The 23,089-nt window shown below is 62.6% G+C and overlaps 1 protein-coding gene across 3 annotated transcripts in view; it reads left to right on the top strand.

Annotated features, from left to right (window-relative positions):
- The window catches only part of CTXN1 (cortexin 1), a 37,856-nt gene that overhangs the window by 5,259 nt on the left and 9,508 nt on the right, over positions 1-23,089 (top strand). The window contains exon 1 of one of the 3 annotated variants that reach the window (XM_075903146.2): positions 12,320-12,490. The exons of 1 other annotated variant lie outside the window; for it this stretch is intronic. The gene's annotated coding sequence lies outside the window, so the exon portion shown is untranslated. Of the gene's footprint in view, positions 1-12,319; positions 12,491-17,321; positions 17,633-23,089 lie in introns of those variants that run through there. One more of the 3 variants, XM_075903145.2, reaches the window with a different exon arrangement.

The raw sequence follows: 23,089 nt of genomic DNA, 5'->3' as shown, positions 1-23,089 counted from the left end.
CTGCAGCCATATCTCAGGCACTGTCCTTTTCCCCAAAGGAGCTGGGGGCCGGTAGAGCCAGAGATCCCCTTTCTGTTACTCTTGCCTTGTTCCAGGTGCTGCATGATCCCTGGACTCCAGTGAGTCCGTCAGCTCCCACCAGCCTGCCAGTAGCACGGTGGGATGCAGCATTTTGAATGCCAGGACGTTCAGCTGGCTAGCTCCCCGAACTCCCAGCCGTCTGGTGGCTGAAGGGAATTTTGACTGGCAGGAGAGGTCCCCAAAATCCAGAGCGACTCAGCATCTCCTCACCCCTCTGCTCCAGCCACGGCCCAGCATCCTTGCCCACTCTGCAGTGGTTTCTGGGGTGGCTGCCGTGGAGATGCAGGGGTTTCTTGGTGCTGACCAGCATGGACGTGGCCTATGTAAGAGGAGAGCTGGAGAGCCTGTGGCATGCTGGGTTAACCGAACACACACGAATTGCATAGCCAAGCTCAGGAATCCTGTGGCCAGCAAAGAGCCTGCTGAGCACGGAGTGGGGGCAGCCCGGGGTCCTGCACAGACTCCAGGTACTTAGAAGTGGGCTTAGCTCCAGTCCTACAACTTCCATACAATGTTCTTCACTGGAGGTGGCTGCATTTCATGGCTCAATGCTGCACGCTCTGCGCATGCTGCTCTCAGGCCAATAGGGTTGTCCCTTGGGTGTGCATGGCATTCTGGGGGCAAACCTGCCTGTACTAGCTGGCTGCCACACGCCAAAGGGGATCCCACTCCTGACACAAATGGTTCTCTGAGAATGGGGATCTACCCCATCCAGAGGTGGGCAGAGTGACAGGCACGGCAGCAGGGTGCAAACAAACAGTGCAGCAGGCAGGGGTGGGTGAGATTCCCACCTCACCATGCCAGCAAAGTTGGTGTTGCTCAGTCCTCAGAATAGCGGTGCCAATAGGTAAAGTCTTGCAGCTAATCCATGGCCTGCAAATACCAGGGCTCTAGCATTGGACTTTGAATAGCACCTGGCCCTGTCTCTGGAAAGTGCAACTGATGTGGAGAGAGGCTGCAAAATACAGGTTGAACCTCTCTAGTCCGGCACCCTGGAGACCAGACCAGTTCTGAACGAGAGAATTTTCTGGCTTACAGGAGGTCAGTATTGTCTGGCAGCATTACCAACATTTTCACTGCTTACTGGGCTGCTAGAAGACATTTAGGGGTAAATTAGAGCTAAACAACAGCACAAAACCCTGAGAGCCAGGACTGGAGGCGGTAAACAAACTTTGTGGGACTGAAGGAAACTTGGCCACACCCCTGAAAAGTGGACATCCAGCTCACTGAGATTCTAACGGACGACGGATGTTTCTGGACGAGAGTTCTGGATTAGACAGGCTCAGCCTGTACTTGTGCTGTGGCTCCACGCCTGTTGTAAGGCATGTGGGGCCTAGGATTTTCAGGTGTCTGGTATTGACCCAGACCGTCTGGTATTTTCACCTCCTGTCTGGTTTAAAAAAAAAAAAATTAGAAAATACTGACAGCTAAAATATCCAGTATTTTCTGATTTTTTTTTTTCTTTTTCCCTGCCAGGAGGCGAAAATACCGGACACCTGGCAACCCTACAACACACTCAGCAACTGGGCCCTGTCCCCGGATCTTCCTTCCCCCCCACTTACCTGGTTCTGCAGGGGAGCTATCTTCTGGCTTGGAGCAGGAAAACAAGATGGGCAGTGGCAAAAAGCCTTAAAGGGGCCATGCTGCTTTTTAAAATTTATTTCTTTCTCTTTTTTGCTTAACAACTGTTGGGTCCTTTTTTTTTCTTTCTTTTTTTGCTCAACAACTTTGGTCTCCCCCTCTTTTTTTCCTTCAACAGAATTTTTTCCCTGGTGGCTTTTTTTTTCGGTATTTTTGTTCAGTATTTTTGGTTAAACCATCTAGCAACTCTAGCCGGGGCCAGGTGCCCCACTGGTGTAAATCAGCAGAGCTCCGCCTGGCAGCAAAATGCCTGATGGACTCCACCTGGAGACTGCAGGCCTCAGAGGGTTGCCGGGTTAGTCTGTAACTTTAAAATAAGCCGTGGTCCTGTGGCACCCTGGAGACTAACAAAGTACAGAGAGTGTCAGGCGCTTGCTGCCTCTGACCTGAAGGGTTCACAGTGAGCGGGTGTGTGAGATACGGAGACATGAACAGAAAGCCGCCTGTCTCCTGCCCCCACGGAACAGGTGGGGTAGGAAGTCAGAGTCCTTTGGGGGGGGGAGGGGTAAAGCCTGGGGCCCCGGGCCTGGTGCATGGTTACTACCTTTGAAATGCAAAAACCCAGCAGTGCCGCCTCCCTGCCAAGGCAAGTCCACCACAGCCCCAGCCACAAGGCCACTCTGCAGCCTCCTCCCCATGTCGAGTGAGGCTGTCGCACAGAGAGGAGAGAACCGTTCAGGTTCCCTCGCTGCCCGAACCCTGCCCCGTCTGCGTGGGCGCTCGCAGCCAGCTGCTGCCTCTCTGGCAGGCGGGGCCTGTTCTCGCTCACATTGCAGAAGTGGGAGAACGGCAGCACCCGTAGCTGGGCGCAAACCCTGTACCCTTCCATGTCCCACGGTGCCTTGGGGCAGGCCTTTAGGCCCAGGTACATAAAATATGGCAGATTAAATTATTTTACTGCCAACTGGCAAATCCAGGAAACTCCAGGGCAGGCTGGTGAAATACCAGGCGGGTGGTAATCCTCGCTGGGTGCGTCCGGCCTGCCCATAGCCCTCGTGCTGGAGCGTCAGCGGGCTGGCGTAAATCACAGGACAGACTCCCCTGCCCAGCCCCGGGAGGGCGGCAGTTTGCAGCCTCTGGGCACCGCTAATGAGATCTTGCTTGTGATTTCTGTAGGATTATTACCAGCGGCTGGCTTGGTATGAGCCACGCCCAGGGCGGATGGAGCCAGAGGTTGCTTCGGCCTGATCCGGCTGGGTTCCTCTCGCTTTGGCTCTATGTAAAGACTTTGCATTTGTCGCTTGGCTTCTGCATGCACCTCTGTGCGGCCCACGCTGGGCTTCCCAGCGAGCGGCTGGGACTCAGCGAGTGAGTCTCACCGGTGCCCTCAGCAAAGGCTTAACCGCGGAACCTCCGTCGAGCGGGGCCCCCGGGGGCCGGGGCTCCTGCAGCCTCAGCTAAGGGAGGGCCGTGCAGAGCCCCACCGCTATCTCCAAGCTCTGTGCCACTTGGCACCTGCCCACAGCTCACCCTCGGCTGCCTGGCCAACTGGGCGTGAACAACTGAGGCCCTGGATCAGCCTGTGCTCCCTGACGGGGCAGGGGAGCCTGAGTGAATGGGCGGGCTCTGGCGCACGGGCGAGAGGGGCAGTGTAGCTGTGTATGGCTGCCTGGGTGTTGGTTTAGTACCATCCAGTTCCCTGCTAAGTCCCAGCTGCTGCTCGATGCGCTGCCTGGCAAGCAAATTGGATTCGATTGCGCTGGAATATTCTGTGCAGGAGACTCGTCTAGCAATGATCCAATCCCAGCCCCTGTGAGTGCGTCTGTCCACCCCCTCGGCCCTTCTGGAGTGACCTGAATACAAATCCTGCTTCCCTCTGAGCCAGGGCGCGTCAGCCTGGCCTCCAGCCCCACCGCGGCCTCCTTTGGCCAGAGAGGCAGAAGATCTGCCCCCCAGCTCAGCAGGGAGCAAAAAGCCACCATCTTGACTAATCCGCAGAGTAAAAGAGGTGGTAGAGACCCGTAGGCGTCCTTCCTACTGCGGGGAACAGAAAGAGCCGTGAGCTCTGCCAAGTCCAGCAGGCAGGCCCCCCAAATGACTGGAAGAGCAGCTAGCAAGAGACACATACACTTTCTGTGAAGTGCATCCCAGCCGCCCACCCCGCACTCAGAGCGGCCCCTGGCTGCACGGCCAAGTCGCTAGAGGAGCACTGGCCCATCAGGGAGAAGCGAATCGAATTCTCCGCATCGGTCCTCACTGCAGAGCCGGAGGAGCGTCCCGCCCCTCGGCCATTCCTGGCAAGCAAGGAGGCTGAGGAACTGTCCGGGACCGAGGTGCCAGAGGAGGTTTTGGGACAAGCTGGTAAACAGCGGTAAGTGACTGGGACCAGCTAGGACGCTGCAGAGCTCCGACCTGTGCCATGTAGCTGCAGCAAGGGGGTGGCTCTCATGGAGCCAGAGGGAGAGAAACCTCTCCCTGGGCCCCAGTGGGCGGGGCCAGACCGTGCTCACCCCTCCCGCCAGAAGTCAGTGGGTGGGACAGCAAGTATAAAAGGCAGGTCTGTGAGCCCAGTTCAGCTGCAGTTGCTGGAGGAGCCAGACGTCTGCTACCTACTCCTGGACTGGGAGGCTGCCACAGGCCCCGTGGAGTGGGGGGCTGGTGGCTAGAGTTGTATCCTGACCAGCCCACAGAGGAGTTGCCGTGGTTGTCGCAGGTCTTCTATCCCGATGGCATGGAGGCCCCTCTACCGACTCAGGAACATCTGCAGAAATGATCCTTGGATCTTTGTAATGTGGATACCCATGAACATGGAGCGGGTATCTGCAAATTTGCAGGGTTCTATATACAAAATGGCTACGTCTAGACTGGCCACAAATTCCGGAAAAGGGATGCAAATCAGGTAAGTCAGCATAGGGAAATCCGCGGGGGATTTAAATATCCCCCGCGGATTTAAATAAACATGTCCGCCGCTTTTTTTCCGGCTTGGGGAAGAGCCGGAAAAAAAGCGTCTAGACTGGCGCGATCCTCCGAAATAAAGCCCTTTTCCGGAGGATCTCTTATTCCTATTTGAAGGAATAAGAGATCCTCCGGAAAAGGGCTTTATTCCGGAGGATCGCGCCAGTCTAGACGCTTTTTTTCCGGCTTTTCCCCAAGCCGGAAAAAGAGCGGCGGACATGTTTGTTTAAATCCGCGGGGGATATTTAAATCCCCCGCGGATTTCCCTATGCTGACTTACCTGATTTGCATCCCTTTTCCGGAATTTGTGGCCAGTCTAGACGTAGCCAATGTGTATCCGCCTCCATGTCTGTATCCGTGGATATCCTGCATCCAGCATAAGCTCTAAAGCGCGTCTCCTTTCCCCAGAAGTTAGTCCAATAAAACATATTCCCTTGACCCCTTTGAGTCTCTGACAGCGGGGCACCGACACGGCTACAGCTCTCCTTGCTAAGCGGTGGTTGTGCAATGGGTGTGAAAGCAGCATGTGACCCGCACCACTCTTCCTTGTAACACCTGGAGCCAGGCAGGAGTCACTGGGCAGATTCAGAAGAAATGTCCATGGTGGCCCTGCTCCCAGCACCCATCCACACCCCTCCCTTTCCCCACATGCACAGACACACATAGGCTGTGTCTAGACTGGCAAGTTTTTCCGCAAAATCTTTTGCGGAAAAACTTGCCAGCTGTCTACACTGGCCGTTTGAATTTCCGCAAGAACACTGACTATCTCATGTAGATCGTCAGTGTTCTTGCAGAAATACTGTGCTGCTCCCGTTCGGGCAAAAGCCCTCTTGCGCAAATCATTTGCGCAAGAGGGCCAGTGTAAACAGCACAGTACTGTTTTCCGCAAAAAAGCCCCGATGGCGAAAATGGCGATCGGGGCTCTTTTGCGGAAAACCGCGTCTAGATTGGCCACAGACGCTTTTCCACAAAAAGTGCTTTTGCGGAAAAGCATCCTGCCAATTTAGACGCGCTTTTCCGAAAATGCTTTTAACGGAAAAGTTTTCCGTTAAAAGCATTTTCAGAAAATCGTGCCAGTGTAGACGTAGCCATAGGCTGTGTCTAGACCGCATCCCTTTTCCATAAAAGGGATGCAAATTAGACACATCGCAATTGCAAATGAAGCGGGGATTTAAATCCCCCCCGCTTCATTTGCATAAACATGGCTGCCGCTTTTTTCCGGCTTGGGGCTTTGCCGGAAAAAAGCGCCAGTCTAGAGGGGGATCTTTCGGAAAATAAAGCCTTTTCCGAAAGATCCCTTATTCCTTTTTTTTAAGAGGAAAAGGCTTTATTTTCCGAAAGATCCCCGTCTAGACTGGCGCTTTTTTTCCGGTAAAGCTCCGAGACGGAAAAAAGCGGCAGCCATGTTTATGCAAATGAAGCGGGGGGGATTTAAATCCCCGCTTCATTTGCAATTGCGATGTGTCTAATTTGCATCCCTTTTACGGAAAAGGGATGTAGTCTAGACACAGCCATAGTGTCAGGCAGGGCAAGGCCCTTGCAAAATGAATGACTTTGAATCACTTGACAAGAGCCATTCAGTTCCTTTGGAACAGTCTGGGGCTACGTCTTGACTGCAGGCTTCTTTCGGAAGAAGCTTTTCCAGACGAGCTCTTCCAAAAAAAGTTTCCCGACAGAGAGCATTTACACTGCCAAAGCGCATCGAAAAAGCAATCTCCTTTTTCAGAAGAGAGACTCCACCCTGAATGGACACACTCTCGCGTTTCAGTTGTGATTGCTATGGATGGAATGGTCACCAGGGCACCTGTGCTTTTTCCTCTTTCCTTGTCTTTCGAGAGAACTCCTCTTCCCCGTCCACACGTGCCTTTTTGCGAAGAGCTCTTTCAGAAAAAGGCTTCTTCCTCATAGAAAGAAGTTTACGAATGCCGGAAACACCCTTCTGTTCTTTTGATTTGATTTGTTTTCGAAAGAACGCAATGGCATTGTGGTCATAACTGCAGTTTTTCGGAAAAACATAGTGTAGACATACCCCGAGCATGCCCATTCTGCCCACCAGCCTGGAGCGTGCCTAGTAATTACATACCAAGGAACTGATTTACTCAGCAATTAAATCACTGACTATTTAAATACAAGAATTTACCAATTACTTTGTCTGCTAATTAAAAACTGAACAAGCACAACAGCTAAAATGAATGGCTGTGCGTTTTAGGGTGGTGCCCACACACATGTACGCACTCTTTGCTCTGTCTCACACACGCGCGCGCGCACACACACACACCTATCTGTGTGTCAGTCACAGGGAATGGGCGACAGGGGAGGGATCACTTGATTCCCAGTTCTGTTCACTCCCTCTGGGGCACCTGGCACTGGCCATTGTGGGCAGACCCGTTGATCTGACCCAGCCTGGCCGCTCTGATGTACCTCTGGTCTCCAGATGTTGCCAGCCGATGGTTTTCCTCAGCCAGCGCGGGCCCTTCCAGAACGTGGCTTCACGCCCCCGGAGAAGAGCAGGTACCGCAGCTCAGGGCCCTGCCCAGGGCTGGGCTGTTGCTGGCTGGCCCTTCCGGAGACAGGCTGTCAGAACGAATCGTGTGCAGTGGCATGGGCGGGCACCTGGACCAATCGAGTTCCATATTTTGCAGTGTAGGGCTGGCGGAAATCAATGGCCCAAGCGTACAGCGACACTCCAGAAAGCGCCTGCACCGGGCTGCTGGCTCTCTTTTGCCAGTGTCTCTGCCCAGACGAATGGGCCCAGTGAAGAAGCCAACACGGCGCTTCCCCAGTCCCCGTGGAACACGAGGGCTTTAGTTGCTGGCAGCCATGTGACAGCCCCGGCCCGTGGGCTTGCGAGCCATTAGCAGGCGGCATCGAGTGCCCGGGGGCCCCAGACAAAAGTAGCTCGGGAATGGAGAATTCAGCTTCTCCTGCAGGCTTGGTGCGGAGGTTGGCGCGATGCCCAGGTGCCACGCTGGCGGGATGTGTCCCGGGGAGAGGGCGCTCCGGCAGGGTTGTGACGATTCCAGCCCTGGTCACTATGATGGCAAAGAGCTCTCCTGCCTTGCGAACGCAGGGGTGGGCAGCCAGCCATGGGACTGGCCCTCTGGCTGGGCATGGGAGGCGGCACGGCGCAGCCCATGCCCCCCCAGCCACTGCACGGCCTTGTTCCTCTCTTCGGCCATGAGCCCAGAGCTGTGCACCCTGCTCTTCTCCAGGCGGCTCTGCCCCAGCCAGAGTGGGGTAACCGCTGGCACCTCCGTGCAGGCCCTGGCGTTCTGGGGGAGGCCAGGCCAGAGGAGGAAGGGGATGGTGTGAGGCAGGGCGGGGCTCTGGCTCCTGGCTCCAGAGGGCCTGTGACAGGGGCCTGCAGAGGGCTCCCCGCATGGCCGGGGACTGTGATGCCCAACCCCACAGGTGCAGGGAGGGCCATGGGCCTGGCAGGCAGAGCAGAGACCCCTGGGCAGGACTGCGGAGGACTAAGAGCCCTGCCCTGCAGCCCCCGTCAGAGCCCCACCCGGAGCTCCTAGTGAAATGGTTTTTCTTACTAGCCAACCGAGACCTCCCCCACTGCCACTTGAGACCATTGCTCCTCGGTCTGTCACCTGCCACCAGCCTCTCTCCAGCCTCTTCGGTCAAGGGGCCCAGCACCGGACGCAATGCTCCAGCTGTGGCCTCCCCAGAGCCGAATAAAGGGGAATAATCACTTCCCTAAATCTGCTGGGACCGCTCCTCCGAATGCCCCCCACTGTGCCATTCGCCTTCTTGGCTACAAGGGCGCCCTGCTGACTCCTCTCCAGCTTCTCATCCGCTGGTTGGTTCTGCTCCAAGACGCGTCTGTCGCCGTCGCTGGCAAAAGCGGCACGTTCATCGGGAATGTTTGGGGCCGGGACGCTTGCCTGCTCTAGGGAAACTTCTTCCAACTCCCCCCGCCCGTGGGCAGCCCCGTCCCTTTGGCCACCAGCCCTCGCTATGGCCTGGTGATGGGATTTATTGCCCCGCCCAATCCTGGCCCAAGGGCCACGCAGGGAGAGCTGCACACTGCAAGGGACAGATCACGTGTGAGGAGCTGCTTGGCCCTTGCAGGGCTGGGCTGGGCTGGGAGCGGTGAGGGGCAGCCCTCTGCTTGGTCAGACGCTATTACAGAGGAGTGAGGCGGCCGCTCCTACGTGACCTGTGTTCTTCCTGTCCCGCAGCATGGGGACAAACCGGGACTCGCGCTCAGCCAGCGCTTTCAAGGAGAGGTGACTGGGGGCACGCTGGGACTTGCTTAGCCCTTCTTGGCATTCAGGACCGGTCCTAACCAATGGGCGGCCCCAGGCAACCGCCCGGCTCCCCCGTAGGGTTGCCAGAAGGTGTCAAAAAAATACCTGCCAAAAAATTTTCAAGCAAAAAGACCCCCAAAGAAACAAAAAAAAAATGCAGGGAAAAATTTGTCAAGCAAAAAAAAAAACAGTGGGGGGGGGGGGTATTGGGGAGTAACCAGGGGGAGGATTCGAGAGGTCGAGCTGCAGCCCTGTCTCCCCACACATCAGGAGTTAATTTTCATTCCGTGTGTTGCCGTTGGCAGATACATTAAAACCTAGAATCAGGAAATCAGGAATGCAGGGTTGCTGTAGCCCGGCCACCAGAGAGAGCTCCCGCCTGGAGCGAAAGCCTCCCCATGTGCATTGCCAGTAACTGTCTTAAAAGGGAAAAATGTTCCCTGCCATGGGAGCTTCTCCAGTCTGATCACTGCAGTATTTTGCAATAGCCCTTTGTCAGCACTAGGAAAAAGTGCTTAGATTCCATTTTCAGATTTATTGCGTTTCATCGTGTGGACTAATGCATGCTGGCTAGCCTGCCTGCCTGCCTGCCTGTCTGTCTTCATCCACCCCATCTGTCTGTCTGTCCCCTCCGTCTATCTATCAGTCTATAACACCCCCCCCCCATAGAAATTCTCTACACCGCATTAGGACACATTAAGCAGAAGCAGCTCAAGAGTGTGACCATTGCACTGCTGAATGTGGCCTGTCCCTCTGCTATGACCATGTTCTCACATGTGAAGGCTCCCATGACACCTGGCCTGGGCAGAGGTACGTAGGAGAGTTACCAGGGTGTAGGCATATGAGTGATACCTGCAGCAACAGGTAGGGAGTTATACTCGCAGGCCGGTACTGGAGCCCCAAAGAAAGCAAACAAGCCATGGGATAGTTCTACCCACCTGCCATCACGCTCCTTGGTCCCTAGTGCGCAGGTGTGCAGAGCGGGGGGAGGGGAGGGATGCTGTGCTACCAGAGGAGAGCAAAGCAGAAAAGCGACTGGTCAGCTCTGGTTGCAGCTGATGAGCACGGGGCCTTGCACTGGTGAGCAGCTGGCTGTAGAAGTGAACTCGGAGCACAGATTGGGTGTCGGGAGTGGGTAGCAGTTTGTACAGCGAGGCGCTGAGAGCCTGTAAACCAGGCTGTGATGGAAACTGACACCCTTCCCCCCACACTCTGCAGCCCTAGTTCCAGCCCGTGACGTGACAGGCGCAGGACATGGCCTGTGCCGTTGGTGGACGCAATGCCCGGGAGTGGCCCTGGCTGCGTGGTACTTTTCCTAATGAGCCCAGGGGCCCAGGAACACAGATCTTCAGCTACAGAAACAACTCCCCTCTTTGTGTCCCTGAGGCCTGGGGGCAGCAGTGAGCTCATGCGGAGGCTGGTTGCTAAGAGCCTGGTGCGATTGACTGGCCCTTTCACGGCCAGGCAGAACAGACAGCTCTGCTCTCTGGAGCAGCTGATTAGCCTCATCTGAGCCTGCACACTCCCCCATTCGCACTTTGCAGCAGGGGCCAAGGTGGGGTGGAGAGCCCAGCAGCGGTAAATCCCAGGGCTGCTTGGAAAGTGCTGCTCCTCCACATCACCCTCTGCTCAGACGGGGCCCCCTCCAGGCTGCGGGCCGGCCTGTCTGACGGCCACAGCGAGGGGACGCGCCTTTGGCAAAAACGCCAGATTGGCAGGGCGGCTCAGCTGCACTTGGTCAGGCTCTGTGCAGCCCAGGATGGGGAATGGACCTGGTGCCCGGGGCGATACTGTGGCTACGCAGGGGCTGGCCCGTCTCTGGGCCCTGGTGCCCCGGGCGTTACTGTGGCTACGCAGGGGCTGGCCCGTCTCTGGGCCCTGGTGCCCCGGGCGTTACTGTGGCTACGCAGGGACTGGCCCGTCTCTGGGCCCTTGTGCCCCGGGCGTTACTGTGGCTACGCAGGGGCTGGCCCGTCTCTGGGCCCTGGTGCCCGGGGCGTTACTGTGGCTACGCAGGGGCTGGCCCGTCTCTGGGCCCTGGTGCCCGGGGCGTTACTGTGGCTACGCAGGGGCTGGCCCGTCTCTGGGGCCTGGTGCCCCGGGCGTTACTGTGGCTACGCAGGGGCTGGCCCGTCTCTGGGCCCTGGTGCCCCGGGCGTTACTGTGGCTACGCAGGGGCTGGCCCGTCTCTGGGCCCTGGTGCCCCGGGCGATACTGTGGCTACGCAGGGGCTGGCCCGTCTCTGGGCCCTGGTGCCCCGGGCGTTACTGTGGCTACGCAGGGGCTGGCCCGTCTCTGGGCCCTGGTGCCCCGGGCGTTACTGTGGCTACGCAGGGGCTGGCCCGTCTCTGGGCCCTGGTGCCCCGGGCGTTACTGTGGCTACGCAGGGACTGGCCCGTCTCTGGGCCCTGGTGCCCGGGGCGTTACTGTGGCTACGCAGGGGCTGGCCCGTCTCTGGGCCCTGGTGCCCCGGGCGTTACTGTGGCTACGCAGGGACTGGCCCGTCTCTGGGCCCTGGTGCCCCGGGCGTTACTGTGGCTACGCAGGGGCTGGCCCGTCTCTGGGCCCTGGTGCCCGGGGCGTTACTGTGGCTACGCAGGGGCTGGCCCGTCTCTGGGCCCTGGTGCCCGGGGCGTTACTGTGGCTACGCAGGGGCTGGCCCGTCTCTGGGCCCTGGTGCCCCGGGCGTTACTGTGGCTACGCAGGGGCTGGCCCGTCTCTGTAGCTGCTTTCTGTAACAATACCATGTCTGTGTGTGGCTGAGCTGGACTCTGGTTTCGCGTTGGGCAAGAGGCCCGAGGGCTTTGCAGAAACAGCGGCAGCCATGCAGACCCCAGCACTGGGGCTTTCCTCACATGGGCGCTGCTGCTGGCCCTGCGGGACGGGAGCTCTTGGCATAGATGCGCATGTTGTTCCCTGTAGATTCTGTCCCTACAGCAGGCAGATGATTACTGGGGTCTTGTTAATTGTGTAAGGAAGTCATTAGCACGCCTGGCATGTCACCACTGCCTGTACTAATTAAGCCTGAGTACGTCTCGCACAGGCCCCTTTCAAAATCATCATTTTAATTAACAGATCAGCTGGATCTTTCAGGAAATTTCCAGATGGTTGTGATGAATCACCTGACGGAGGGAAGGCATCGTGTCTTAGGAGCAGGGAGCAGTGCAAGGACTCGGAGGGCTTTGGACTGTAACATGCTGCCCCGGCGCCGTCCTTACTGCTTGGGAGCTACAGAGTGGGGCTGAGTTAGTCTGTAACAGGAAAACAACCAACTGTCTGGGAGCACTTGGAAGACTGACAAAACCTGCCAAGGGTATCGTGAGCTTTCGTGGGCACAGCCCACTTCTCCAGGTGACGGGCTGTGCCCAAAGCTCACGATACCCTCGGCAGATTTTGTCAGTCTCCAGGGTGCTACTGGACCATGGGTTGATTTTAAAGGGTTTCTTACTGCTTGGAACATTTGTGCAGTTGGCTGCTTTTAGGTGTCTGCTTCATTTTGCGGGGTGAACATTTTCGAATGGACTTAAAAAGAGTCGTCTTCTGCTTCCATATGGCACCTGGGATACAAGTCGATGTCCCGGGTTGTTCCCTGAAAGGCCATTTCACTAGAGCCGGTGAGTGGGCAGGGCTGCACGGGAGGGGGGGGGGGAACCTCCACTCCAGCAATCAGCAACCAGAAGGCACCATTCACCTGTACATCCAGCGGCTCCTTTGGTCCGAGCCTGGCAGGGGCTTCGCAGCAGCACGAAGCTCAGCATCTCAGAGGTGCTGCCTCTTAAGAATCTACTTTACAAAAGGCCTGTGAGCACAGAGAGCAGGTGTCGGGGCGGGGGGGGGAGGGGGTGTGCGGCCCGTCAGGGTGTGTGTGTCTGCGTGCGGCCCGTCGGGGAGGGGGGTGTCTGCGTGCGGCCCATCGGCGGGGGGGGAGGGGTGTCTGCGTGCGGCCCTTCGGGGGTGTGTGTGCGACCCGTCATGGGGGGGGTTGCATGCGATCTGTTGGGGGTGTGTGTCTGTGTGCGGCCCGTCGTGGGGGGGGATGTCTGCGTGCGGCCCGTCGAGGGGGGGGGGGGGCTGTGACCTGTTGTGGCGGGGGTGTATGCATGCGGCCTGTCGGGGGGTCGGTGTCTGCGTGTGGCCCGTCGTGGGGGGGGGGTCTGTGTGCAGCCTGTTGAGGGGGGGTGTCTGCATGCGACCAGGTGGGGGGCAGTGTCTGCGTGCGGCCCGTCGGGGGGGGTTGCATGCGATCTATTGGGGGTGTGTGTCTGCGTGTGACTCATCGGGGAGGCGGTGTCTGTGTGCGGCCTGTCGGAGGGGAGGGGTCTGCATGCGACGCGTTGGGGGGGTCTGCGTGTGGCCCGTCGGAGGGGGTCTGCATGCGACACGTCGGGGGGGGGGTCTGCGTGCGGCCCGTCGGGGGGGGGTCTGCGTGCGGCCCGTCGGGAGGGGGGCTGTGACCTGTCGTGGCGGGGGTGTCTGCGTGCGGCCTGTTGGGGGGCGGTGTCTACATGCGACGTGTCGGAGGGGGGGGTCTGCGTGCGGCCTGTCAGGGGGGTCTGCCTGCGACGCGTCGGGGGGGGGGGGGGGTGTGACCTGTCGTGGCGGGGGGTCTGCGTGCGGCCCGTCGGGGGGGGTGTCTGATTGCGACGCGTTGGGGGGGGTCTGTGTGCGACGCGTCGGGGGGGGGGGGGTCTGCGTGCGGCCTGTCAGGGGGGGGGTCTGCGTGCGGCCCGTCGGAGGGGGGGGTCTGCGTGCGGCCCGTCGGAGGGGGGGGTCTGCGTGCGGCCCGTCGGGGGGGGGGGTCTGCGTGCGGCCCGTCGGGGGGGGGTCTGCGTGCGGCCCGTCGGGGGGGGGTCTGCGTGCGGCCCGTCGGGGGGGGGGTCTGCGTGCGACGCGTCGGGGGGGGGGTCTGCGTGCGGCCCGTCGGGGGGGGGGGGGTCTGCGTGCGGCCTGTTGGAAGCTTGTTTGCTGTTGCCCACGTGCGGGGTTGCAGATCGGGCTGGCTTTCTGCCAGGCGGTTTGTTTTCTTCCTGGCGTTACAAAGTGGCACGGGTGCAGAGCCGGGGCACGTGGAGGGAGGTGCCTGCTGGGGGCGCGCACCCTGCCTGCGAGAGCCGTGCGCCCCCTCGGCCGCCAGTCACGGCGCTGCTGCGGCTCACTCGGCACAGCCCGCGCATTCTAGGTGCCCTAGCTCAGGACACCATCTTGGGTACTGAGACGAAGGGCCACTCGCTGACATCCCTGGCAGAGCCCTGAGGCCCTCCCCTCGGCGCCCTGGATGGGTCAGGGTGACTAAGGGGGGATGCTGCGCCCCCCGGGCTGGGGGAGTTTCTTTCTGTGGTGTCCAGGGTCTCCACGTGCCAAACCCCACGCCTGCGCAGGCAGGTCCCGGGGAGCGCCCAGGCCGAGTGGCATGTGCACCAAGGCCCTGCCCTCTGCAGAGCCGTCCGAGGGGTGCTGCTGTGGGCGTGGGTGGGTCACGACTGGGCAGGGCGGGTGTGTGACTGGGGCCCAGGCTTTCTTCCTCCACGTGGGGAGAGACCAGCCTGTAGCCGGCTCCCGTCCCTTCCCTCCAGAGATGCTGAGCCCTCCTGCTTCCTGCCACCCTACCTTGCCCCAGACATCAGCCCCACCCCCAGACCGGCTCAGGGGCTTGGCTCTGGAGCCCCCGGAGCCGGGCCCGGGTTAGGGCAGTGTGGCGGTGTGCTCACACCAGAACCCCCAGCCCGGAGCCCTAGCTGGGCCTGCAGGAGAGTGGGCATCATGGCCACGTGGCATCCCTCTGCCAGGCCCAGGGGTTGCCTAGGTTCAAGGGCCGGGCTGCTGGCGGGTTCCTGAGGCCGGGCCGCTGTCCCGTGCGCGGGGGCTGCCTGCTGGGCTGTCTCACGGGAGCCCGTGGAGGGAGAGGCTCAGGCAGGTGCCTGTTCGAGGCCGAAGCTCAAAGTGACCCTTGGCTTGGCCTGGGAGCCCTGGGGTGGCACCGCGGCAGGCACAGCCCGGAGACAGCCTGGCCAGCTTTGCTGCTCTGGCTGGCACGGCTGTGGCGCGTCCGCTGCCTGCCGGGCAGGGCCTGTGCCCGTGACAGACACAGGCAGCTCCTTGGGGTGTGGTGGACAGATGGAGCCCGGGGGATGGGGATGGGGGCTTTGGGACAGCGAGCGGAGGGCGGGGGGGGCAGCAGGCAGGCGTGGGGGGCAGGCAGGGCCCGTGTCCCCGTGGGGCGTGGTGCTGCCCCATGGCGAGCGGAGGGCGGGGGGGCAGCAGGCAGGCAGGGCCCGTGTCCCCGTGGGGCGTGGTGCTGCCCCATGGCGAGCGGAGGGCAGCAGGCAGGCATGGGGGCAGGCAGAGCCCGTGTCCCTGTGGGGCGTGGTGCTGCCCCATGGTGAACGGGGGCGTGGGGGCAGCAGGCAGGCATGGGGGCAGGCAGAGCCCGTGTCCCTGTGGGGCGTGGTGCTGCCCCATGGTGAACGGGGGCGGGGGGGCAGCAGGCAGGTATGGGGGCAGGCAGAGCCCGTGTCCCCGTGGGGCGTAGTGCTGCCCCATGGTGAGCGGAGGGCGGGGGGGCAGCAGGCAGGCGTGGGGGGTAGGCAGGGCCCGTGTCCCCGTGGGGCGTGGTGCTGCCCCATGGTGAGCGGAGGGCGGGGGAGCAGCAGGCAGGCATGGGGGGTAGGCAGGGCCCATGTCCCCCTGGGGCGTGGTGCTGCCCCATGGCGAGCGGAGGGTGGGGGGGCAGCAGGCAGGTGTGGGGGGTAGGCAGGGCCCGTGTCCCCGTGGGGCGTGGTGCTGCCCCATGGCGAGCGGAGGGCGGGGGGGCAGCAGGCAGGCGTGGGGGGCAGGCAGAGCCTGTGTCCCCGTGGGGCGTGGTGCTGCCCCATGGCGAGCGGAGGGCGGGGGGGCAGCAGGCAGGCGTGGGGGGCAGGCAGAGCCTGTGTCCCCGTGGGGCGTGGTGCTGCCCCATGGTGAGCGGAGGGCGGGGGGGTAGCAGGCAGGCGTGGGGGGCAGGCAGGGCCCGTGTCCCCGTGGGTCGTGGTGCTGCCCCACGGCGAGTGGAGGGCGGGGGGGCAGCAGGCAGGCGGGGGGCAGGCAGGGCCCGTGTCCCCGTGGGGCGTGGTGCTGCCCCATGGCGAGTGGAGGGCGGGGGGGCAGCAGGCAGGCGGGGGGCAGGCAGGGCCCGTGTCCCCGTGGGGCGTGGTGCTGCCCCATGGCGAGTGGAGGGCGGGGGGGCAGCAGGCAGGCGGGGGGCAGGCAGGGCCCGTGTCCCCGTGGGGCGTGGTGCTGCCCCATGGCGAGTGGAGGGCGGGGGGGCAGCAGGCAGGCGGGGGGCAGGCAGGGCCCGTGTCCCCGTGGGGCGTGGTGCTGCCCCATGGCGAGTGGAGGGCGGGGGGGCAGCAGGCAGGCGTGGGGGGCAGGCAGGGCCCGTGTCCCCGTGGGTCGTGGTGCTGCCCCACGGCGAGTGGAGGGCGGGGGGGCAGCAGGCAGGCGGGGGGCAGGCAGGGCCCGTGTCCCCGTGGGGCGTGGTGCTGCCCCATGGCGAGTGGAGGGCGGGGGGGCAGCAGGCAGGCGGGGGGCAGGCAGGGCCTGTGTCCCCGTGGGGCGTGGTGCTGCCCCATGGCGAGTGGAGGGCGGGGGGGCAGCAGGCAGGCGGGGGGCAGGCAGGGCCCGTGTCCCCGTGGGGCGTGGTGCTGCCCCATGGCGAGTGGAGGGCGGGGGGGCAGCAGGCAGGCGGGGGGCAGGCAGGGCCTGTGTCCCCGTGGGGCGTGGTGCTGCCCCATGGCGAGTGGAGGGCGGGGGGGCAGCAGGCAGGCGGGGGGCAGGCAGGGCCCGTGTCCCCGTGGGGTGTGGTGCTGCCCCATGGCGAGTGGAGGGCGGGGGGGCAGCAGGCAGGCGGGGGGCAGGCAGGGCCCGTGTCCCCGTGGGGCGTGGTGCTGCCCCATGGCGAGTGGAGGGCGGGGGGGCAGCAGGCAGGCGGGGGGCAGGCAGGGCCCGTGTCCCCGTGGGGCGTGGTGCTGCCCCATGGCGAGTGGAGGGCAGGCGGGGGGCAGGCAGGGCCCGTGTCCCCGTGGGGCGTGGTGCTGCCCCATGGCGAGTGGAGGGCGGGGGGGCAGCAGGCAGGCGGGGGGCAGGCAGGGCCCGTGTCCCCGTGGGGCGTGGTGCTGCCCCATGGCGAGTGGAGGGCGGGGGGGCAGCAGGCAGGCGGGGGGCAGGCAGGGCCCGTGTCCCCGTGGGGCGTGGTGCTGCCCCATGGCGAGTGGAGGGCGGGGGGGCAGCAGGCAGGCGGGGGGCAGGCAGGGCCCGTGTCCCCGTGGGGCGTGGTGCTGCCCCATGGCGAGTGGAGGGCAGGCGGGGGGCAGGCAGGGCCCGTGTCCCCGTGGGGCGTGGTGCTGCCCCATGGCGAGTGGAGGGCGGGGGGGCAGCAGGCAGGCGGGGGGCAGGCAGGGCCCGTGTCCCCGTGGGGCGTGGTGCTGCCCCATGGTGGGCGGGGGGCACTTGCAAACCCTTCCACTGGCCACTGGCTGGCGTGTGCTGCTGAGCCGCCGGGGACCGAGCCGTGGCCCCGCCGCCCTGGGCCTGCCTGGCTGGTCTCCTGGCTCCGGCTGCCGCACTCCACCTTTTATTGTAATTGATTCTGCATCGCCATAGGAACCTGCTCCAGCGCGAGCAGCCGCTGCCTCCCGCGCTCCCTCCCCGGAGCCAGGCGGCTCCTTCCCCGACATGGCAAGCGGCAGGGTCAGGAGTGGCTGGGCCCCCGGGCCAAGCAGGTACGCGCCCCCCCAGGGCCGGGGGCCTGTGTCTGCGGGGGAGGGCGGGGCAGGGCAGGGCAGGGCAGGAGCTGGGGGGGCCTGTGTCTGCGGAGGAGGGCGGGGCAGGGCAGGGCAGGAGCTGGGGGGACCTGTGTCTGCGGGGGAGGGCGGGGCAGGGCAGGGCAGGAGCTGGGGGGGCCTGTGTCTGCGGGGGAGGGCAGGGCAGGGCAGGAGCTGGGGGGGCCTGTGTCTGCGGGGGAGGGCAGGGCTGGGCAGGAGCTGGGGGGCCTGTGTCTGTGGGGGAGGGCAGGCAGGGCTGGGGGGGCTGGGGGGGCCTGTGTCTGCGGGGGAGGGCGTGGCAGGGCTGGGCAGGAGCTGGGGGGCCTGTGTCTGCGGGGGAGGGCGTGGCAGGGCTGGGCAGGAGCTGGGGGGCCTGTGTCTGCGGGGGAGGGCAGGGCAGGAGCTGGGGGAGCCTGTGTCTGCGGGGGAGGGCAGGGGCTGGGGGGAGCCATGCGATGCTGGGCCGGGGGGACAATGTTTTGTTGTTCCTGAGCAATGAATTCTCCGTGCAGCCGCAGCCCGCAGGGCAGAGCAGTGCAGAGCTCCGGGGCGGAGGAGCTGGCCCTGCCTGCGTGCACAGGGATGACGGGATGGTGCCCGTGCCTGGACCACGTGCAGGCTCCTTCGCAGCCTGAGCCCGGGGGCAGCAGGAGGGACGGTGGAGTCTGTGCCAGGGCTGCACGGTGCTCAGAAGGGCAGTGTGGGGTGGGCTGCAGGGCCCCTGCTCATGCCCTCTCCTGCCACGGGTCAGACGCCCTCCTGGGCCGTGGGCGGAAGCGAATGCAGCGCAGCAGCTGTGGGCAAACAGGGCTGGAGGCTGTAGAGGGGCAGGAGACCTGGGGAGGTGGCAGGCTGCATGCCAGGGAGGCCCAGTTCCTCCCTGGCTGGCATGTTGGGCTGCTGTTTGCACCAGTGCAAAGTGAGTGTGAAACACTGAGGGTCCGAGTGGCCGTGTCCTGTCCCTCTGGTGTGAACGAGGACACCTGGTGCAGGCCGGGCGGCACCCAGCCGGTGGGCACTCAGGCATCCCTGGCTGGTCAGGTGCTCTGCGGAAAGGCTGGGCCATTCTGCCTTGGCCAAATGGCCATCTGCCCAAGGATCCGGCCACAGCCTGCAGAGCACCCCTCACAGCCACAGGCCACGGCCCTCAGCACCTAGCACTGCAGGGCCCAGCTCAGCCCCCAGCTGTGCAGGAGCGCCGGCCCCGCCTGACGTGTAACAGAACTGGGGCCAAGTGCTCTCTGCACGCTGGGCACATGGGGCAGCCGCTCAGGAGAGATTCCAGTGCTGCCCGTCGGGTTAGCAGAGCGCCACAGCCAGGTTAGCGTTTCTGTTGGTGGTGCACCTTCTCCCCTGCCTTGGTGCACATAAACATTTATTCTGCACATGGATGGAAAAGGTTCGAGGGAACGGGTCAGCCCCCACCCCAGACGTGCTAAGGGCAGTTCTGACAGGAGGAGATGCCCATGGCCTGGCTCCTTTTGGCCTGAGTCTAGACCCTCCTGCCTGGCTCCATGCCCAGGGCTGCACCAGCGCAGCACCTGGAGGGAGGGGGGGGAGTAGCGCTCTGTGCCACAGCTATGCTGCTCAGCCTGCCGGATCCTGCCCCAGCTCAGTGCGTGGCAGCAGGGAGGGAACGGGCTGGCAGGCAGAGAGGCAGGAGGGGAGGGGTTGGAGTGCAGAGATGAGGGAAGCCAGTATAATGGTGCATTGAGGTTTTCCCGTCTCCTGCACCCCCGTAATGGCACGAACAGACTCCCCCAGCCAGTACAATAGGGGGAGTTTATTGCCTCTCCAGGATACAGCACAGATGTCATCTGGTTCCAGGGCAGGCCTAGGATGCCTCAGCCCCCCTTGAGATGGGGGAGCCTGGGCCCCTAAATCCCAGCCCGTTGCCTAGGCTGCTTCCTCCATGATCCCAGCCAGAAACCAACCAACTCACTTCCAGCCCTACCCCCAGCCAGGGCTCCACTCCCCTTCTCCCCATTGTTCCGCTCCCTGGGAGATCACTGGTCAGACAGGTTTGGAGCCCCCTTTGCATAATGACTCATCCCCTGCCCTGCTGGGCCGGGCAGCAGACAGCGGAGGTCACCCACCGCCCAGGCCTAGCAACCAGCAAGGTACCCCCCACTATGTCACAGCCAGATAATTGGGTGCTGGGAGACATGGGCAGTGGGAAGGAGGGGCTGGGGGAGCAAGGGAAAGAGAGTGGCTGGCGGGGGGACAGGGGCAGCCCTGCAGCGAGCTGGCTGATACCCCTCAGCCACAGGCTCCCTCTGCCTACGAGCCCAGCCCTGCCAGACACTGGGGGAGCAGGCGTACAAAGGGGCCACTGACTGCCCCCGGCCAGGCCAGGCTGCTGGCTGGGTCGCAGGCCACACTCCCCCCAGGTTCCTGCCCAGCAGATGGGGTGTTTTCCCAGGGCCTGGCACTAGCACCACACAAGCCAGCCCGTGGGGACTAATCCCAGAGCGAATCTCCCCTGCCCTGCCCCTTGCTGCACCCCGGAGAGGCAGAGGCGAGGCTGCCCGAGGAGGCCGGGCCAAGTGCGTCTCGCCGGGGCTGTTAGCACGTAGCCAGACTCGGCCAAAGGCGCTTTATCCACAGAGGAGGCGGAGGCTGAGCGGGCGAATTCTCTGCCATGCTCCGAGCGGGCGAGAGCTGCTCGGGGCAGGTGGGGAATCTGGCAGGAGGCAGGACCAAGCTGGGGGATGGCTTTCTAGGCCTGGCGCTGCCGGGGTGGGCTCTGGAGGGAAGCACTTGGGTGGGTGGGGTGTGACTGACTGGACTTGGGAAAGGGCTGGTGCCTCTAGGTGAGGATGGAAAATGGCAGAAAGGAGGCAAGAGTCCCAAGTGCTGCTCTCAGGTCAGGTCACTCGCCCCCCCAGCTTCTGGGGCAGCCAACAGCCTCAGCGAGGCACGAGGGCCCGCGTCTCTCAGCATCGCTCAGCCTGACGGCCTTGCAAACAGGGCACAAATGCACCCTCAGCGTCCCACGTAAATCTTGGCTGCGTTACTCTCTGCGCTATCCCGGGGAGCTCTGCCGACCGAGGCGAGCGGAACAGGGGCGCTGAGAGAGGGTGCTAGTTCCACCTGGGATCCAGCCCTCGCTGACTGGCGCACACGCGGGCAGCACCCCATGTGCAGAGTAATGGGGGTGCCACTTTCCTCACCCACCACTGAACTGTGGCTGCCGACGGGGAAGCCGGCAGCTCGGCCTGGGTGGGGGAAGGCGAGGCAGCGCTGGACGGAGCAAAGCAGAGGCTTGTCTCCAGTGGTAACCACATGCAGTTGTTACAAAGGTGGCAATTAAACTTCCTGCAGAAGCAGGCACCCGCCCCCCCCCAGCTCCCAGCGGGGCCTGGGCGGGAGGTCACACCTGCAAAGTGCAGCTGGCACCTCCCCTCCAGCGGGCAGGGCTGGCCTGGGATGCAGGAGAGTCTTGCGGCAGACACCCCGTAGGTCACACCTGGGCAAACTGCCCTTGGGGGGACCAGAACTTTCTGTGCAGGGCGATGAGGATTTCTGCCCACGAGAAGGGGTGTGCTGTGCGTTCGCCAGGGGCTGGGCCCCGGGCATGGCAGGGGCTGGAGCTCTCTGGCAGCCGCCCAATGCTCTCGGGGATTCCTTCGCTCCTTGGCCGCAGCGGCAGCATTCACTGACAGAAGAAATCCAGCCCGTGACTGCTGCTGTGGGACGAGAGTCGAGCCACGTGCGGGGCCAGGCCGCCCAGAGACACGCCAGCGGTGGCGCCAGGCGAGCCTGCTCGGGCAGAAGCAGAGTGAACGGGCTGGGCTTTGGGGCGTGCTGTGGGAGGGCTTGCAGCAAAGCTTTTCCGCCTTCCCAGTTGGTGGGGCCTGCCTGTCAGCCAGCAGCCCGTTTCCCTGCGTGCTGAGCGGGGTGGGTTCCCGGGAGGCTGGTGTTGTGTGTGCACCAAGGCGCTCAGGAGAGACCCGTGCGCTCCCCACTGCGACGAGAGTGCAGATGCTAACAGCCAGGGCACGCAGGGCCTGACCCCCGAGCATCCAGTGCCCTTAAAGTCCAGCCTGGCGCCGAATCACTTCCCTGGCTGGCGATTGTCGGCTGGACGCTGGCGTTTAGGATGGTCCCAGCCACCAGACGCAGGCTGTCCCCTGGGATCCGCAACTGCCGTGCGCTATGCGTCTTTCGAGGGCTTCCGGTGTAAACAGCCGCTATGTGGCTGGGCCAGCTGAGGGACGCACGGACCCTTTCTTATCCCCTCGCGGTAATTGCCTGCGGCTGAAAGGCATGCGGGCGCGTCGCCTTCAGGGCGCAACTCCCCAGTGAATTGGGAGGGATCGAACCAAGACATTTGTGTCCAGCGGCTGTTGGCATCGCGATAGCCGGAGAGGCGTGCCTCGGTCTGCCTGGTGACTGTTCCCAGAGCTGCTTTTCCACGGCCCGACTCTTACTCCACTTTGGACACAACTGGTGCATGCCTGTGTAAATGTTCTGGCTCCTGGTTCCAAAGGCTGACAAACTGCCCCAGATTTACCAGTAATGCTGGGAGAATGCAGGGAAAGCGAAGCCAGAGCCAAACCCAGCCCCTGGAGTCTCGTAGGCTTTGTCTCCACGGCAGGGTTTTTGCGCAAGAAGCTTTTTGCGGAAGCGATCTTCTGCAAAAGCGCGTCCAGACTTCAAAAGCGCATCACAAAAGCCATGTGCTTTTGCACAAGAGAGTGTCCACATTGCCATGTGCTTTTGCACAAGAGAGTGTCCACACTGCCATGTGCTTTTGCACAAGAGAGTGTCCACACTGCATGGATGCTCTTGCACAAGAAAGCTCTGATTGCCATTACAGACTGGCCATCAGAGCACCTGTGCTTTTTCTGACAGGCTCTTTTTTGTGTAAGAAACCCCCGTGGAGCATCCACACAGGCCTTTTTGCGCAAGAGCTGTAGCACAAAGAGGAGTTATTCCTCGGGGGCAGAGATAACTACCGGCAAAAGCCCTCTGTCCGGTCGACTTCCTGCTGGGTTTTTTGCGTGGCTCCTGGCTCCAGGATGGTCCCTTTTAGGCCCAAAGTGGCACCATCTAGACATGGGGACAACTCCTCCTGCTGGCCCCAGAAATCTCGCCTCAGCCCCCACCCTTCTGCAAGAGGGGGCTGGGACATGCTGCCAGTGAGCTAGGCCTCTGCAGAATCCGGCTCGTCCCCAGCACAGCAGGATGCGTGACTCTCCCACGGCACAGAGCGGGGGAGTCGGCCCGGGGCTGTCAGGGGCTGCAGAGCTCGGCGTGCACATTGCAATGCGTCTGTCCTGCCTGGCTCCAGTGGCCACGGCTTCCCGGCCCGAGCTGAACTTGGGCAGCCGCTTGTGCAGTTTGCTTCAACTGCTCGCCCTCTTGCCGGCGGGACAGTCGTGTTTCTGCTCCTCCAAAGATCCCGTCAGT

This window comes from Pelodiscus sinensis, chromosome 32 (genome assembly GCF_052426305.1).
Source record: "Pelodiscus sinensis isolate ZL-2025 chromosome 32, ASM5242630v1, whole genome shotgun sequence".
Lineage (NCBI taxonomy): Eukaryota > Metazoa > Chordata > Testudines > Trionychidae > Pelodiscus > Pelodiscus sinensis.
The sequence above is the reverse complement of the archived record's forward strand: the minus strand, read 5'-3'. Positions and strand labels throughout refer to the sequence as shown.